The sequence below is a fragment of the Haemaphysalis longicornis genome, unplaced genomic scaffold, assembly GCF_048455015.1.
Source record: "Haemaphysalis longicornis isolate Haplotype H1 unplaced genomic scaffold, Haemaphysalis longicornis Haplotype H1 scaffold_1, whole genome shotgun sequence".
Classification (NCBI taxonomy): Eukaryota; Metazoa; Arthropoda; class Arachnida; order Ixodida; family Ixodidae; genus Haemaphysalis; species Haemaphysalis longicornis.
This window is the reverse complement of record NW_027526203.1, coordinates 180,779,873-180,795,859: the sequence shown is the minus strand read 5'-3', so window position 1 is coordinate 180,795,859 and position 15,987 is coordinate 180,779,873.

The following is a 15,987-nucleotide window of genomic DNA, read 5'->3' as shown; positions in this document are numbered from 1 at the left end:
TTTTGAAACACGGCGTTTTTTAAAATAAATGTTATGAATATTAAAGTTAAGTTTAGACAATAAAGGCAGATATTAGAGAAAATTTACCATTTACTTTTCTGTCCAGCCCTTATGTTGTCCTAGGAGCTGCATAAAGCTACTGCTAAGAGACATGAGTGGGATTTATGGGTGCCCCTTGTTCCTATGTACCACCTGAATGCTAACAAAGAGTTTCCACACTGATAGCTGTGTTTCGGATATTTCCCCCATTACGTCACTGCTTGCGTTGCATAGCAGAAGAGTTTAATATTTGATGTTTCCTATTTTTTCTCTGCAAAAACAGCTTTTTTGAGGCCATAATGGAGTTGGAGGAATTTCCAATGGGTAGTAGTTTAAAATAATTGCAAGGCAGGGGGGGGGGGGGGGGGGTTGTCTTCATGGCACATTTAGTGTTATAACCAGAGCGTTTATACGTAAAAAAATGCACGCGCGCACAGAAGCACGCACGCAAGCACACACAACCGGGCGCTCCAACCATCAATACAGAGCAGCCTTTCCTATACACGAGAGTATAGAACGAAAGACTCCATTGCCAATCAGTCAGCCCGAACGTCTAGTGACCAACGCTGGTCCCAGCTCTCAATTAGAACATATGCACTCGAATTTCTACTTGACCCGCCGAATTCCTCAATTACGCATGCCTTCTCTTTCAGCTTATTTTGTGTCTTAGAACTGTATTCCTGGGACCCCACTTCGCCCTTTCTTCTCCCTATCTGGTATTGTAGAGGCTGCCTCGCTTGTATAGAGTAGATGCCCCGAACCAATAAACACAATGAAATTGCTGGCCAGCGCACGTGTGCGTCTATTTCTTCCTGTGTCTCGAGCGTCGCACTGTTGTTTTCATTGTCATGTTTACGTACCAACCAGCCACGATTGACACTTTTGAGGTGCGACAAGTAGAAAGATTTCAGGTTTGAGCCTTTGCCTGTGGTCAGAGCCTGAAGGAACCCCGCGGCGTGGCTGCCCCTGTAGAGTCCCACCAAAGGCGGGGAAAAATTCGGTCTTTCATATCTCCGGTACGCTGTGGAGAGTGTCATTTCTTATGCCAATCCTTGCACTCTGCTCGAGTGCACATCGAAGAAACATACCATGGCAATGTTGGAGTGAAATAGATCCACATCTGTCACCACGCAGAGCATTTATAGTGTCTTGATTGAACTGAAAGGGAAAAGTGTGGGAGAGTTGGCAAGGATAAAGGTGCGTAAAAGAAAAAAAAAGAGAAAATACAAAATAAACAGCAAGAGAAAAGATAACAAGTATCCGCGCGTTAATAGTATCAGTATCCGTGAGCATTTTATCGCGAACGGGTAACCCTTATTTATCTTTTCGACTTTGTTCTGGTTCGGGTTTGTCAGGTTCAAAAAATAACGCTACGGGTTCGGGTTTAGTTCCTGCAACAATGCCGGTTCGGTTCCGGTTTTCGGTTCAGTTCGGTTTTGCTTCCACACGCTTCTATTAGAATGCAGAATAAAATGCAGAAATCATTTCGGTGTGCTATGATTTAATAGAGAACCGAAAGCTTGCTGCCCTCGACACCCATCTGTGCTGCGTTCCCTTTTCTTACAAGAAACACCATGCGTAGTGGTGGAACGTTGTAGATCCTCATGCAGGACTACGTGCGTCCACATGTCTTTTGTGTCGGCTACAGCCGAATTTGTAAGGCTGTAATATGTGGCTTATATCTACATCGTGCTCAGGTGTTATACAGCTGATGAGGACATCCTATGTTTTTTGCCTGTGTCAAGTTCAAATTCAGCAATCGTACATTAAACAGCGTCTCCGGTTATATGTAGTACACGATAAAACCAATGTCCCTGTTTCAATAAACTAATCAAATGACTACATCTTTAGTGTGAGCGGCAACTTTCTGGCTACTGCCAGTGTTTTTTACCAAGACATGTGTTTCAATGCATATCTTGAATGTCGTCTAGCTGTTTATAGTACTAGTCACTTGATTCATGGGTAGCTGCATACTTCTGTGAAGTCCTTATCATTCATAGCATTTCTAGCTACCACTATATACGTGCAGATTTTTCTGGTTTATCCAGTAATTAATTCACGCGCAGACAGTCACACTGTCGGTTTCCCATTAACTATGCAGGTGATATACCGCCCCCCCCCCCTTGCGTGCACCCAGGAAAACGCAGAGAATAAAACGAATAAAGTAAGCAAATATAAAATAAACATGTACACAATAGACATACGGGAAATGATAATTAAATCTTGTAACGTTTTAAACAAGGTTTTGCACTGAGGTTTATAGGGTATGAACATCAAAAACTAGAGCCAGTTCCACCCAGTGGGAAATCTATTGAAACAGCGAAGCTGTGGTTTTCCTGTGTATGCTCGAACTTAAACGGGCGCTGACTTTAAAATGGCAGCGCCGTCGTCGCGAAAATCCTACGGTTCACGCAAAGAAATCGGCAGCTGTACGTCAACGGCAGGAGGCTACCTTCCTTTTCCTTCTTCTAGAGGAAGGTGGATGAACCCAACCCTGTGAGAACACTGCACCTTCTATGGGTGCGCATGGGAACCTGGCCCTATTCCTCCGTGACGCACAACCTAGAGCAAATGGATGAAAAGGCTGGGCCTGCAACAGCGCCACTGTAAATAGGGGTTTAGTACACTGAAAAACTCGATTTAGACAGTTCAAATCATGGCCATTTCAAATGGAACTTACAATGATAAAGCTAGATGTCGAGAGAAGTAAAACAAGCTGCGGCGACTTAGCAGCGGCTGTCTCCAGGTGTGCGAGTGAAGCCACAGGGACTTGCTCCTGCGATTAGAGGCCACCGTCGAATTCCGCGACCAAGGACAATTTCTTTACAATTGTAGCTGCGTCTCTAGTTCCGTTCGGTCGTATAACTCTCCTCTTGCATTCACCCTATTACGCCAGTGCTGACGTAGAATAGCACGAAATTTAAAACATTATCAATATTTTTCAACATTTTCGGTAAAACAAAACGGGTTTTAGTACTGTAATTTTGGTGATTATATCGCAAAGGTTTCTTTTTTTTAGTTTAGAGAAGCTCTAGTTTTCTATTCATGGCCCTCTTAAGAAAGCTGGGCCTGTATAATACTCGCCATATTGACAAAAATGACACACTATTTCGGCGCACGCCGGTGATACCAACCATAAACGTTACAAATATCTAACGGTGCAAGTACATGCTGCTCATGAATTGAAGACAGAAATATATTTTATTCTTTGTTACGAAGCAGATAGACATTTCTGGAAGCAGGTAGCGATCTCAATCGAATTGCTCCGGTAAACCATTATAATCTCCCCCAGTGTTTCTATGGGCGGCGATCTTTTCAGCGGGATTACTCATACTTTACGAAATTTTCTGCGATGTTTTCTTATAATATTATCTTGGAACTGAAAACTACCAGTATATAAAATATGGCTACTGTATATTGGTTCCACTAGGTTCCTGAGGGGTTTAAAATGTGAGTATTGCGGAGAAGCTTCAAGCATTGCGGGAACGCTCCTGTCGTCCCTGGAGCATACCACGGGTTGCTCCCTCAGTGGGCACTCTCGTCGTTGTTGTAACAGTCCGGGTTCCAAATGAGTCGCATTTTTGTGCCTGCGGGCGTTACTGGGGGGTTAAATGAGAAACAAATTATGCGGAAATTATACGCAGCGGCAGTGCGTGTCCTGGGTGCTGTTACAAATCGTCGGTGTGTGCGTGCGCGCGCGCTTGGGTGCGTGCGTGAGTGTGTGTGCGTGCGTGCGTGTGTGTGTGTGTGTGTGTGTGTGTGTGTTTGTGCAAGTGTGTGTGTGTGTGCGTGCGTGTCTGTGCGTGCGTGAGTGCATGTGTGTGTGAGAGTGTGCGTGCGTGTGTTTTGACGCAGCACGCGACCTTTGATAGCACACGGTTCCACGGTGCGCCATGAAGTTTTCCCGCATAGCCCTGGAGGTGAAAGCGGAAATCAATTGTGCGGGGCCCATGTAGCTTCGATAACACGCTGCAGGCAGAACCATAACGAGCGGCCGTTCACGGCGGCAGCGTCTGACTGATCGCCTCTGCGGCTCGGAGAGAGTGCTTTTGTTTCCGTGTGTGAACTTTAGTGCAATGCACAACGCGCGGAGCGCTTGTTGACAGTTGGGAGTTTTGGTTATAAATTGGCGCTTTTTGCGAGAGTCGCGCCACGTGTACCGGGTTCTGTTGCAGAGCGTCACTCTGCCCATTTCGAGTTTTACTGTTCTAAGCACGGCAGTGTGCTGCTCTTTCAATCATCGCTGTTCTCTACTTGCCATTCCTTAAACAAGTTAAGTTTGGCTTCGGGCACTCCGTCGTTAGGAATGGAGGCAACTCTCAGGAAAGCCGCTCGGCCAACACATTACCACGACTTGACGAATGTTGGCTCTAGGACGCCTTCGCCAAGCTAACAGTGCGCTGCCTTTGTACGCAACGTTCGCATTATCCTGTTTACCCCGTCAATTCGCTGCAGTTACCTTCGAATGGCCTGGTAAAGAGGGACTGAACGGTACAGGTGAGGGCGTTGTTTGTACGACTGTGTTCGTGGTTGTGGCGCCCAGTGTAAGATTATAATATGAGCGAAGATGTGGTGTGATCCCAGCCTTTGCAGGTGCGGTACTTTCGTTAGAAAGCCTTGGTAGGAAATAGCAGGGCGAGCGAATTTCATGGCCGTGCCATCCTGTAGTGGCATATGTGGGGAGAGCTCGAAAGGCCGAGACCCCTGTTAAAAAGTAAGGTTCGAGGGGGAAAGGGGGGGGGGTGCGTGCTTACGAGGGCGCTTATATTTTTTGTAGTATTTAAGGGTTCAGAATGATAGAAACTTGTAATTATTTATATGCGTGTTATTGGGGTTGTACCTTGCGGTGAGCTCACCTTATCTGGTTAACTTGATTTGGTTCCGGTATATCCTGCGCCTAGTCAGCCATAGGCCACCAGTGTCTAAAGAAAGAACGTAACTCTAAGGGCAACAATCTTTTCAGCATGATTAAAGAAAATTTTCAAAATGTTCTGCGCCGTATTTCTTGTCATGTTATCTTGGGAGTAAAATCTACCAGTATGTAAAATATGGCTTAAGTATATTGGTTTCATTAGGTTACTGAGAGGTTTGAGGTGTGGGTACTGCGGAGAAGCTTCAATCATTGAGGGAAAGCTCCTGTCGTCCCCGGAGCAGACGACGTGTTGCTCAATCGGTGAGCCCTTTACCTCGTTGTTGTATCCGTCCGAGTTCGAAATCAGTCACATTTGTTTGTGCTTACGCGCGTTATTGGCGCCTTTAATGATAAACGGATAATGTGAGCCTAAACTCAAGTGGTGATGCGAGATCTTGGTTTTGTTACGAATCGTCTTTGTGTCTGTGTTCGTGCGTTTGTGTGTATGTCTGCGTGCGCGCGTGTTTGTGTATGTGTGTGCGTGTGTGCGCGCACGCGCGTGTGTGTGTGTGTGTGAGTGTGTGTGCTTATGTGTGCGTGTGTGTGTGTTCGTGTGCGTGTGCGTGTTCATGCATGTGCATGCGCATGCGTGTGCGTGGGTGCGTGTGCATGCGTGTGCGTATGTGTGGGTGTGTGGGCGCGTGTGCGTGTGCGTGTGCGTGGGCGTATGTGCGCGCGTGTGTGTGTGGGTGTGTGTGTGTGTGTGTGTGTGTATGCGTTTGTGTGCGTGAGTGCGTGCGTATGCATGTGCGTATGCGTGTGCATGCGTGCGTGCGTGCTTTGAACGCACATGGTGCGAGACTGCGCCATGATATTTTCCCGCATAGCCCTGGAAACGGAAGTGGACAACCACTTGCGGCGCTCATATGGCTTCGAGAGCAAGCTGCGCCAAAACCATCTCCAGCGGCCGTTCACGGCGGCGGCGTCCGCAGTGCTCCTCTATATTTAAAATAGAAACAGCATCCGGCGCCAGGTTTCGATCCGAGGACTTTGCGGGCCGCAGCCCGACGCGCTACCGAATAAGCCACGGACGCGACGCTGATATCGGTGTCAGTAACGCGCCTTATATCTTTAACGCATTCAAACTACGTCGTCAGCGGCGTGCGTTGGCGACTCAGCGGCGTTATAGCGGCTTGATAACTGCGTGGTGTAAACGTGATACTACAAACCCGATGGAAGAGATGGAAGAGAAGGCGGCGAGGTGGTGGGCTGCGGGGGCCGAGCGCAAGCGCCGCAAGCGGGCCGACAACCGTGCATTCGCACTTTCACATTCTCCCCCTCGGGGAAATGCGGGGGAATTTTTTTGTTTGTGAGCTTGAACTTTGGTGCCGCGAGCAACACGTGGAGCGCTTGTTGACCGCTTGGAGTTCTGGTTGTAAATAGGCGCTTTCAGCGAGCGTCGTGCAGTGCTCTGAAAATTCTGTTGCCGTACGCTACTCTGTAAGTTCAAGTTTAACTGATGTAATCACGGCAGTGTGCTACTACCGCTATCGTCACGGTTTTCTACTCGCAATTCATTAAGTAAGTTAAGTTTGGTCGTGGTTCCTTCGTCATTAAGTATAGAGGCAAGTCCACTGAAGGCCGCTTGTCTACCACGCTACCACGACTTCACGAAAGTCGCCTCTTGGACGCCTTCGCCAATGTAACATTACGCTGCCTTTGTTCTCAACGCTCGAATTACCCCGTTTACCACGTCAATTCGCAGGGAATGCTGACGGGACGTTATGTCTGTGTCCCTGAGTGTCCAGGAAAACAGGCACTGAGCGGTATGCATGGCGCCGTTTCGTGTTCAAGGGTGTTCGTACTTGTGGCGCCAAGTGTAAGGACTATAGTATCGGCGACCATGTGGTACGATCCGAGCCTTTGCATGGTCGGTACTTCCGCTGTAAAGCATTGGCAGGAAATTGCAGACCGAGCCAATTTTATGGCCATGCCATCCTCTAATGGCGAATGCAAGGGAGTGCTCAAAAGGCCGAGACCCCTGCGAAAAAAATTGACTACCCCTCAGTCTAACGACAACGACGCGAAAACGCCATGACTCCCGTAGTTGTTGCTTAAAGGCCGCCTCCTCTTCCAATGAACGAACCACACGTGGTCGACCCATTACGATAGCCGGCGTTAAGCTAATAGTAACCAAGGGGCTTTTTTATATTTACACGGGGCTCTGAACGATACTATAACTTCTTGACGTGCACGGGTGCACTCGCGTGCCCGCTTTCCATGTAGAAATGGAGCAGTCGGGAAGGCACTGGCTTCATAACGTAGCGTTTTTTTTCTTTCACTTCACCCGCCATTATTCATCATGGTCGTCAGAAAAACTGATATTTTCTGCAGGGTGTTTTTGTGTTACAGATGCCATGAGTGAGAACACTAAATATTCGCTTTAAAATTAGCGATCGAGGGGTGCGGGGAGCTTACAAGGGCCTTAGAATTTTTGGTGTATTTTGGATTCAGAATGGTGGCGTCTCCTAATTATTTATGTGCGTTACTGCGATTGTACTGAGCCCTGAGCTCATCTTATCTAATGAACCCGCTTTGATTCCTGAATATTCTGCGCCTAGTTCAGCCATTGGTCACCAGGGGCTGAGGAACGAGCGTAACTCTAACGGCGGTGAGCTTTTTACCATGATTACAGAAAACTTCCAAAATGCTATGCCATGTATTTATGACCATATTATCTTGGGAGTGAAACCTACCAGTACAGAAAATATGGCTTCAGTATATTGGTTCCACTAGGTTCCCCAGAGGTTTGAAGTTTGCGTACTGCAGCGAAGCTTCAAGCATTGCGGGAAAGCTCCTGTCGTCCCTGGAGCAGACGACGTGTTGGTGAATCTGTGGGGTCTTTGCGTCGTCCTTGTACCAGGTCGGGTTCCTAGTAAGTCGCATTTTTTGTGCTCACGCGCGTTAGGCTATGTTCACACTACCGACGTTGCAGCCATATCGTGAGCTATGGACGTAAAAAAACGGCGTGTCACGCAGTTTCCTTGGCTGAGACGTGAAATGACGTCATTCTGAAAGATTTTACGGCAATTGCGGCAACAAGCTGAACCCGGCCTTACTGGCGTGTTGAATGAGAAACGGATAATGTGGGCCTAAGCGAAGTGGCGGTGCGACTTCTGGGCGCTGTTACGAATCGTATGTGTGTGCGTGTGTGTGTGTGTGCGTGCGTGCGTGTGTGCGTACGCATGCTGTGTGTTTGTTGACATAATGCGTGTTTTCGACCGCGCACAGAGCGGCGTTGCGCCATGATATTTTCCCGCATAGGCCTGGAGATGGAAGTGGAAAACCGCTTCGAAAATGCGCAGCGGCCAGAACCATTCCGAGGAGCCGTTCACTGCGGCGGCGTCTGACTCATCGCCTATCAAGCTCCGAGAGAATGTTTTTGTTTCAGAGCTTGAACTTTGATGCTGTGCACAACAGGCGGAGCGCTTGTTGAGCGTTTGGAGTTTTGGTTATAAAGAGGCGCTTTCTGCGAGCGCCATGCAGCGCGTTCCCGGCTCTGCTGCAGAACGTCACTCTGTCCATTCGAAATGTCCTGTTGTAAGCACGACAGTGTTACTTCCTCTATCGTCGCTGTTTTCTAGTCGCCATTCATTAAATAAGTTATGATTGACTCTGGGCGATTCTCCGTTATGAACGAAGGCAACTGTTTTGAAGGCCGCACGTCCACCCCGCTAGCGCGACTCGACGAATGTCGTCTCTTGGACGCCTTCGCCAATGCAACAGTGGGCTGCCTTTGTTCGCAACGCTGGCATTACCCCGTTTACTGCGTCAACTCATGGCGGTCACTGACGCGACGTTGTGTCTGTACCTCTGAGTGGCCAGGAAAACAGGGACTGAGCGGTACACATGGTGGCGTTTTGTGGGTCGGGGGGTGTTCGTACTTGTGGCACTCAGTGTACAGTCCACAGTGACGTCGACCATGTGGTGGGATCCCAGCCTTTGCAGGTGCGGTACTTCCGCTAGAAAGCGTTAGTAAGAAATGGTAGGGTGAGCCAATTTATCGCCATGCCGTACTGTACTGGCGTATGCGAGGGAGCTCCAAATGCCGAGACACCTGCGAAAAATTGGGGTTCGAGAGGGGAGGGGGGCTTACGAGTGCGCGTATAATTTTTGTGTTATTTAGCGATTCAGAATGTATGGGACATGCAAATATTTATAGGGGTGTTGATGGGGTAGTACATTGCAGCGAGCTCATCTTATCTAATGAGCTTTGGTTTCCTTATATTTTGCGCTCCACATTTCTTTATTCTGATCTTCGTGTATGCTGCTAGCTAGCAAGTGAGAAAAGACCAAGTCGGCGTGATGACAGAAACGGGCCTTTTAATTCAGCAAACGTATTCCACAAAATCAGCCAGTACTGTATAAGTTGAAATGACAATTAAATTCAAGTTTGTTACCCGTTTATCATTCCTTTCTACAGTATATTTACTGGGTCAATCCTACCATTTCCTACGTATGTATACAGTCGAGTCCCGATAACTGGAAGTCGCTTAATTAAAATGTTTGGTTTATTGCAAGGGATGTGCTGGTCCTGGAAATTTTGCACGCAATTTAGTGGGAGACATCGGGTGGTACTTTGGATCTGAAACCCATTGTTTCAGGTAAACAGAAGTCATTTCTAATAAAAATCCTTGAGGTGTCCAAAAATTTGTGAAAATTTTTATTTCTTTTACTTTTTTTTCTAGTGCGCTAGACAGAATCAAAGTTAATTTGATAACGCAAAGAATTTGTTTTGTGCTACAGCAGATAGTTTCTGTATTCTAGAATATCAACAACAAGAATCGCATCCAACCAAGCTCTCACCTGGTGTTCAGCGTGTACAGTTGCCCCAAAAAGTAAACGGAACACGGCTTCGTGAAATAACAATAATTTCTATTGTTATTCTAATTTAATCCTAATCTAATTTAACCTAATCTGAACCTATCTAATCTTAGAATGACTTTCTTGAATAGTCACTTAGAGGTTGCTGGCTAGGCACATGGCGGGGGAATCCCCTCAAAATCTTCAACCCGTGTTCCGCTTTTTGTACGGCAGCTGTACATTGACAATAATGCATGGCCACTTGAACGATACAGGCGATGCCCCGCCACCATCAAAAACCAGCTATACAACCCGTCGCCGAAATGTTATGCGCAGCACGGGCCATACATTCTTAGCGGGTAGAGAGAATGATGACACGGCGTGAACGACTAAGCAGCAATGGCGCGAGCAATGCAGCGGTCGGTCTACGATTACTTCACCGTCAGTGACGCCAACAGAGTCTGTTTAGGCCCAAACTACCTCTGTAGCAGCGGCGGTCAAGAAATGCGAACCGAGACCAACTGGTCATAGGAGTGGCCGTGAATGCCAAGCGCAGGTCGTTCCCTACAGACGTCGCCTGGACAGCCCTCGGCATAGGCGACGTCTGGGACGTGTACTAAACAGTTGTATTCTGAGCTCGAACGCCACGTCTAAGACAGTAAATGACGAGTTATTGTGGTACATAAGCTGGTAACAAAAGTAGACATGTCGATGCGCCAGGCTTCATTGCTGAAATTTGTCCTAAAAGTTATACGGGGCAGCAAACATTGTTTCATGTCTCTTGGTAGTCTTCTGTGGGCGCAGTTCCCTCCTGCCATGACCTGCTAATAAATGTTCAGTCACAGAGTCACCGCAGCCTGCCGGAAGGACTCATGCGCTGGGCAGCTGCCGCTGCAATACGGCCGCTGTACTACCAGAAGCTCTGCGCCGCTTTATTAGCCGGCTATCGTCGATCATCTGGCGGGCTGAACCACACACAAAACACAAGTTAGCCTGAATGGGAGTTTTTTGGCTTAAGTACGTCTTTTAAACTTCTCATGACAGGCGGCCTGCTCCCACGTGTGGTAGTATGATGGTGGAAAATCTGCCAGTTTACACCGGGGGCCACTAACCGTCGTAAATAGGCGCATTTCCCACGATTGTACCTCTTCACAAAACGCAGTATCTAGCTGTGTACACACGTTTGTCCTAATGGGAGTATTAAAAACTCCCACGCCACCTCCACCTCCTTCTCCTCCTCCTTTAACCGTTCCTCCTCTACGCCTATTTACAAAATGGCTGCCAGTTGGTGTCGCGTATCGTGTGAGCTCTAGCGTCCCCTAAAATTTATTGTCGGCGTGAACTTGAGGCCGCACGCGCACGAATGGATGTGAAGGGCTTCCCGACAACCGAAGCTCGTTGCGAACATTGTGGAACCAGCCTACACTGACGTGCGACACACTGCAACGTCGCGTCCGTGTCACCGACCTTCGAGCCGTCGGAATACGCCAGCGAGCCGACGCGAGGCCTAAATGCAGTGATCGCTAACGGAGAGTGGATCGTTAAAAACAACGCGGTCGCGCCTGTGCGAAGTGGTTTAAAGTACGATTTTCACGTTTTTTTTTGTACGCAACATTTTGGGAGACTTGTGCCCCTTATAGTGTCAAATAAAATCAGTGCGTTTCCCGCGTCATTGCACGGCCGATTCTCCGCCACTGGAGGTGAGTGTTGTGCGTGAGAGGGCGCCATGCCCGGAACGTCATGAGGGAGGCCGAACGGTGTGAAAGCAATGCGTATTTGCGCGGGTCTCTAGCACAACACTCACTCATTCACACTCGCGAGCGGAATGGAAAGTGTCCGCACTGTGAACGGCTGTTAGGTGTTTTGTTAGGCTGTGTCTGTGGCTTATTGGCAGGCGAAGGTGAAGTTGGCCGGTCAAACGTCGCAGGGCGGCCGCTTTTCTTGAGAAGTACGTGTAGTGCCAGCCGCGCCTGCTACGAGGAGGGTGACTGCCGCGTGCCGTCGGCAATTAATTGCTTTCACTGGAAAGGGAGAAAGTCCGGCCCCGTGGGAGCTCTCCGTATGCTAGGGGCGTGTAACTATAACCAGCAAACGCCATTCGAGGGAGCATTCTGTAGAGTCGACGGACGCCTGCTTTTTTTTTTTTTTTTTGGTAGGGAGTGGGGGCAGGCGCAGGCGTTACACCGACCGAAATTTTTCCTTAACTTTGGGTGAGGAGAGAGACGGCCAATGCGGGTGGTAAAACCTGAAGCTCGCTCCCAGAACACTACACGCAAGGAAAAGAGGGAAAGGAAGCATTTTGAGAAGTTGGTCGCCACAAAGGTCGCTCTCCCTTTCGAACAGCACAGCACTTCGTTTTGACGAACTAGTGAGCACAGGTGTCTCGGACGTAAGTGCAATTTTGCGTAGCTTTATATAAACATTTAGACATACGGAAAGTTGGACACAAGAGTGACATGTTCAGCGTCTTTACAATGCCGTTTCTTTTTTTTTTTTTCAGGTCAGATGGCCAGTATGCTTCTGTATTTGTTCCGCAGATTTAAAGCGCTTTGCTATCCCTATAATGCATGTGCTGGTGTGGCTTCCTGGGGAACGTGCCAGGAGGTGCGGCAACGTCATCATTTGGGAGGCAGGTGCAAGCAAACAACGCACCGACGACATGCTGACCTCATTGTTTGCAAATGGCTTAGATTTGTTTTGTTGAGGAGTGGTGTAGTAGATAAAGTTCTTACCAAAATACCTTGTGTTCTCGATGTAGGTGTTTTGTTGATTCAGTGTTTTTATTGTGTTATTAACGTGTTCACACATATATCGTATTTATGTAATTTTTATGCAATAAATTGACTGTGCAGAAAACAAACTTTTCACGTTTCGCCATTCAACGTCTGATGCGGTACAAAACAAGAAATTACGGAATCTTAAACGAAAAAATGAAAATGCGGCCTGTCCGCTCATTAAGAACTCCCAAATACTGTAATAAATAAAGGCTTGTACAGCCTTTGTCAAAATTTTGTGGGCCACGGCGACCGTGGCCGGAGCAGGCGCGCGGCAGAGTAGGGGCGCTGCGCTTAACGCTGTCGGCTGGTTGCGGGGCTAAAGAAAGCGAGGGGAACTTTTGCTCTTGCTTTTCTAGTGTGTCCGGCGCGCCAATGCTTCGCAAAGTGCCTGCACTGAAGCGAAGTGCGCCTCCTCTGAGAAACCGACCCCGCTGCACTTGCCAGCCATATTGCGAAAGAAAGCGTGAAAGTTCCCCTCACTCTCTTTAGCCGCGACACATGCACCCCGTCTACAACTCAGCGCGCCGCCAAGCCCGTGCACGCGCCTTGGACCGGGAACTGACAAAATGGCCGGAAGCGGTGTACTGTAATGCGGCGGAATACCGCCATCACAACGCCTACGCTCTGGTCGTAACGCGCAATTCCGCTTGCACCCCCCTCAGCACGCTTACCATCTTTACCTCCCCCACGACTGCGGAGGAAGCGGCCATTGCGCTGGCCCTCACACAACGTCCAACCCCGCCCAATATAGTCACGGACTCTGAGCTGGCTCTACTGCATTTTGTACGGGGGACCATCTCTTCATAAGCCGTCCGCATCATCCAGAGTAACCCGCCTCAAAAGATGGTGGAGTTGGTCTGGGCCCCAGCTCACACTGGCCTGCCGGGAAACGAACTTGCCCATGCCATTGCCCGTAATCTCACACTCCGGCCTGGTGTGAGCATTGTCCCTCGACATGGCGCGCGCGCTCCTCCAAAGAACGCCTCATCCCGTTCAACGACATCGTGGAGCACGGCGGCCGCTTTTCTGATGGAGGCTAAAAGCAAAAACGCCCGTGTGTACGAGATTTCGGCGCACGTTAAAGACCCCCAGGTGGACAAAATTAACCCGGAGCCCTCCACTACGGCGCGCCTCATCGCCTGCGTTGCGTCGGCGCGTTAAACCCTACAATCAATCAATCGACATCGTGGAGCACTACCGACTCTCTCGTCGCACTCCCCCCCACTCCCATTCCTCCCTCACGCCTCACCAAACCCACTATTGGCGACTCTTGCAAACAGACTCCTTCCCATGCAGAGCTCGTCTACACCACATCCACCCCTTATCATTCCCGTCTCCCAACTGTCCCCAATGCGGCCAACGTGCCACTCTGGAACATTCCATGTGGGCTTGCCCTTACGACCCCTTCCCTCAAATCTCCAGCAGCAAGCTATGGATAGACGCGTCGGGTAGCTCTAACCAGGAGATTCAGGAGGCCCTGGTACGCAGAGCTACGGAAGTCACGGCTAGCCTCCGCCCAGGCGCCACCAACCCTCAGTAACCGTGGCTCAAATAAAAGTTTCCCCCCCCCCCCTCTCTCTCTCTCTCTCTCTCTCTCTCTCTCTCTCTCTCTCTCTCTCTCTCTCTCTCTCTCTCTCTTTTTCTCTCTCTCTGTCTCTCTCTAGCCACGTAACCAGCCGACAGCGGCAAGCGCAGCGCCCCTGCTCGGCCGCTCGCGTGCCTCGGCCACGGTCACCGTGGCCCACAAAATTTTGACAAAGACTGTACATGGGAGGTACACCCGCCCAATTTTTTACCAATATCACGGGAGTGTTGACCGTTCGGTCGATCAGCGCTGTAAGATGGAGTGATATGGCAAACTCGACGAAAGTAACCGCATGCCCACTAAGCAAAAGCCGCTGCTGCCGTCGTCTGCTAGGCTGTTCCAAGAGCAGACGGCCACCCCCGATTTTTGTTATTGGCTTATCACACTGCCTGACATAGTTTCTTAGTAAGTATACTAGAGAGGAAACTGGGCCTGGTAAGCCATGTCGTCGTGGGGGTTATGGTAAGCCCCCCTTTTTGGCTTGGGCTTGGCATGACAATTGGATTCTTAAGCGGTTTGGGGATTTGCTTTCTTCACTATGCATTATGGCGTTGGTATGGTGTTGGTATGGTATCGGTTGGTATGGCGTCGGTCTAGTCAACAGCGCGAAAAAAGACGTGGACGAAGGTAACGGACAGGAGGAGCGCTGACTCACAACTAGTTTATTCACGGGATCCGTGCGGAAAATAAACGTTTACAACTGAAGAGAGAGAGAGAGAGAGAGAGAGAGAGAGAGAGAGAGAGAGAGAGAGAGAGAGAGAGAGAGAGAGAGAGAGAGAGAGAGGGAGAGAGAGAGAGAGAGGGAGAAAAAAACAAAACAAAACATTCAAATCAAATACACTCCCTCGTACCCTCTCCCCCACATAGTCAGCACTCAAAACCTTAACATGAAACTCATGAAGAATGAACAAAGGGCCCCACCGGGCTTATAACTGGGATAGAGCGACTGTGGCAAGAGCGACGTAAGTCAGAGTGGTCGATGTGTCAACACTCGCCTTGGCGAGCACAGAAGGTCGCTAAAAGTGACCGCCTACTCCCGGCGGGCAGGCCACTGCCATGCATGCGGCTGCTATCCTTTGCTAAAAGAAACAACTGTTATTTCCAGACACGCCAGGCAGACAGGCCGGAAAATTATTGAAGCGTTTGACATAAGGAAATTGGGAGCGAATTGTGTAAGCCAAACGTCGATTGGGCTGTGTGACAAAGAATATGCGTACTCAGCTAGCCCGTGCAGTTATTTTTGATGTTCCGATGTTTTGCATACCAGTTTTCAGCCCGGTGTGGCCCTTTGTTCATTCTTCATGAGTGTCATGTTAATGTTTTGAGTGCTGACTATGTGGGGGAGGGGATAGGAGGGAGTGCGTTTGATTTGAATGTTTTGTTTTTGTCTCTCTCTCTCTCTCTCTCTCTCTCTCTTCTGTTGTAAATTTTTATTTTCCGCACGAAGCCCGTGAATAAACAACTTGTGAGTCAGCGGTCGTCCTGTCTGTTGCCTTCGTCCACGTCTTTTTTCGGGCGGTTGCCTAGAATACGCATCAGTACTTCTATGTTTACGTGGGCTTTCGTAACTTACACTGCGTGTCCCACCATTCTTAGGGCTCTAAAAGAATGTGCCATAAATTTCAGCGCAAATAGCTCGTTCGGCACGCTTATAACCTCTGCCTAATTTGCGTTTGCTTTTTCCGCCCCCCGCAAATCGCAGAACTGTCTGCTATGACATCATAGGTTCTGTGGCGGGAAATGAGCTAGTGGGTCACATGGCCGTTCCCTTTTTGCTTAATTATGTAGCTTATTTCAGCGAAATTTACTTAAAAGGGGTGTCAGTATGATTCTAACAAGGCAATCATTTGAATGAACCAAACTTGTGTTTT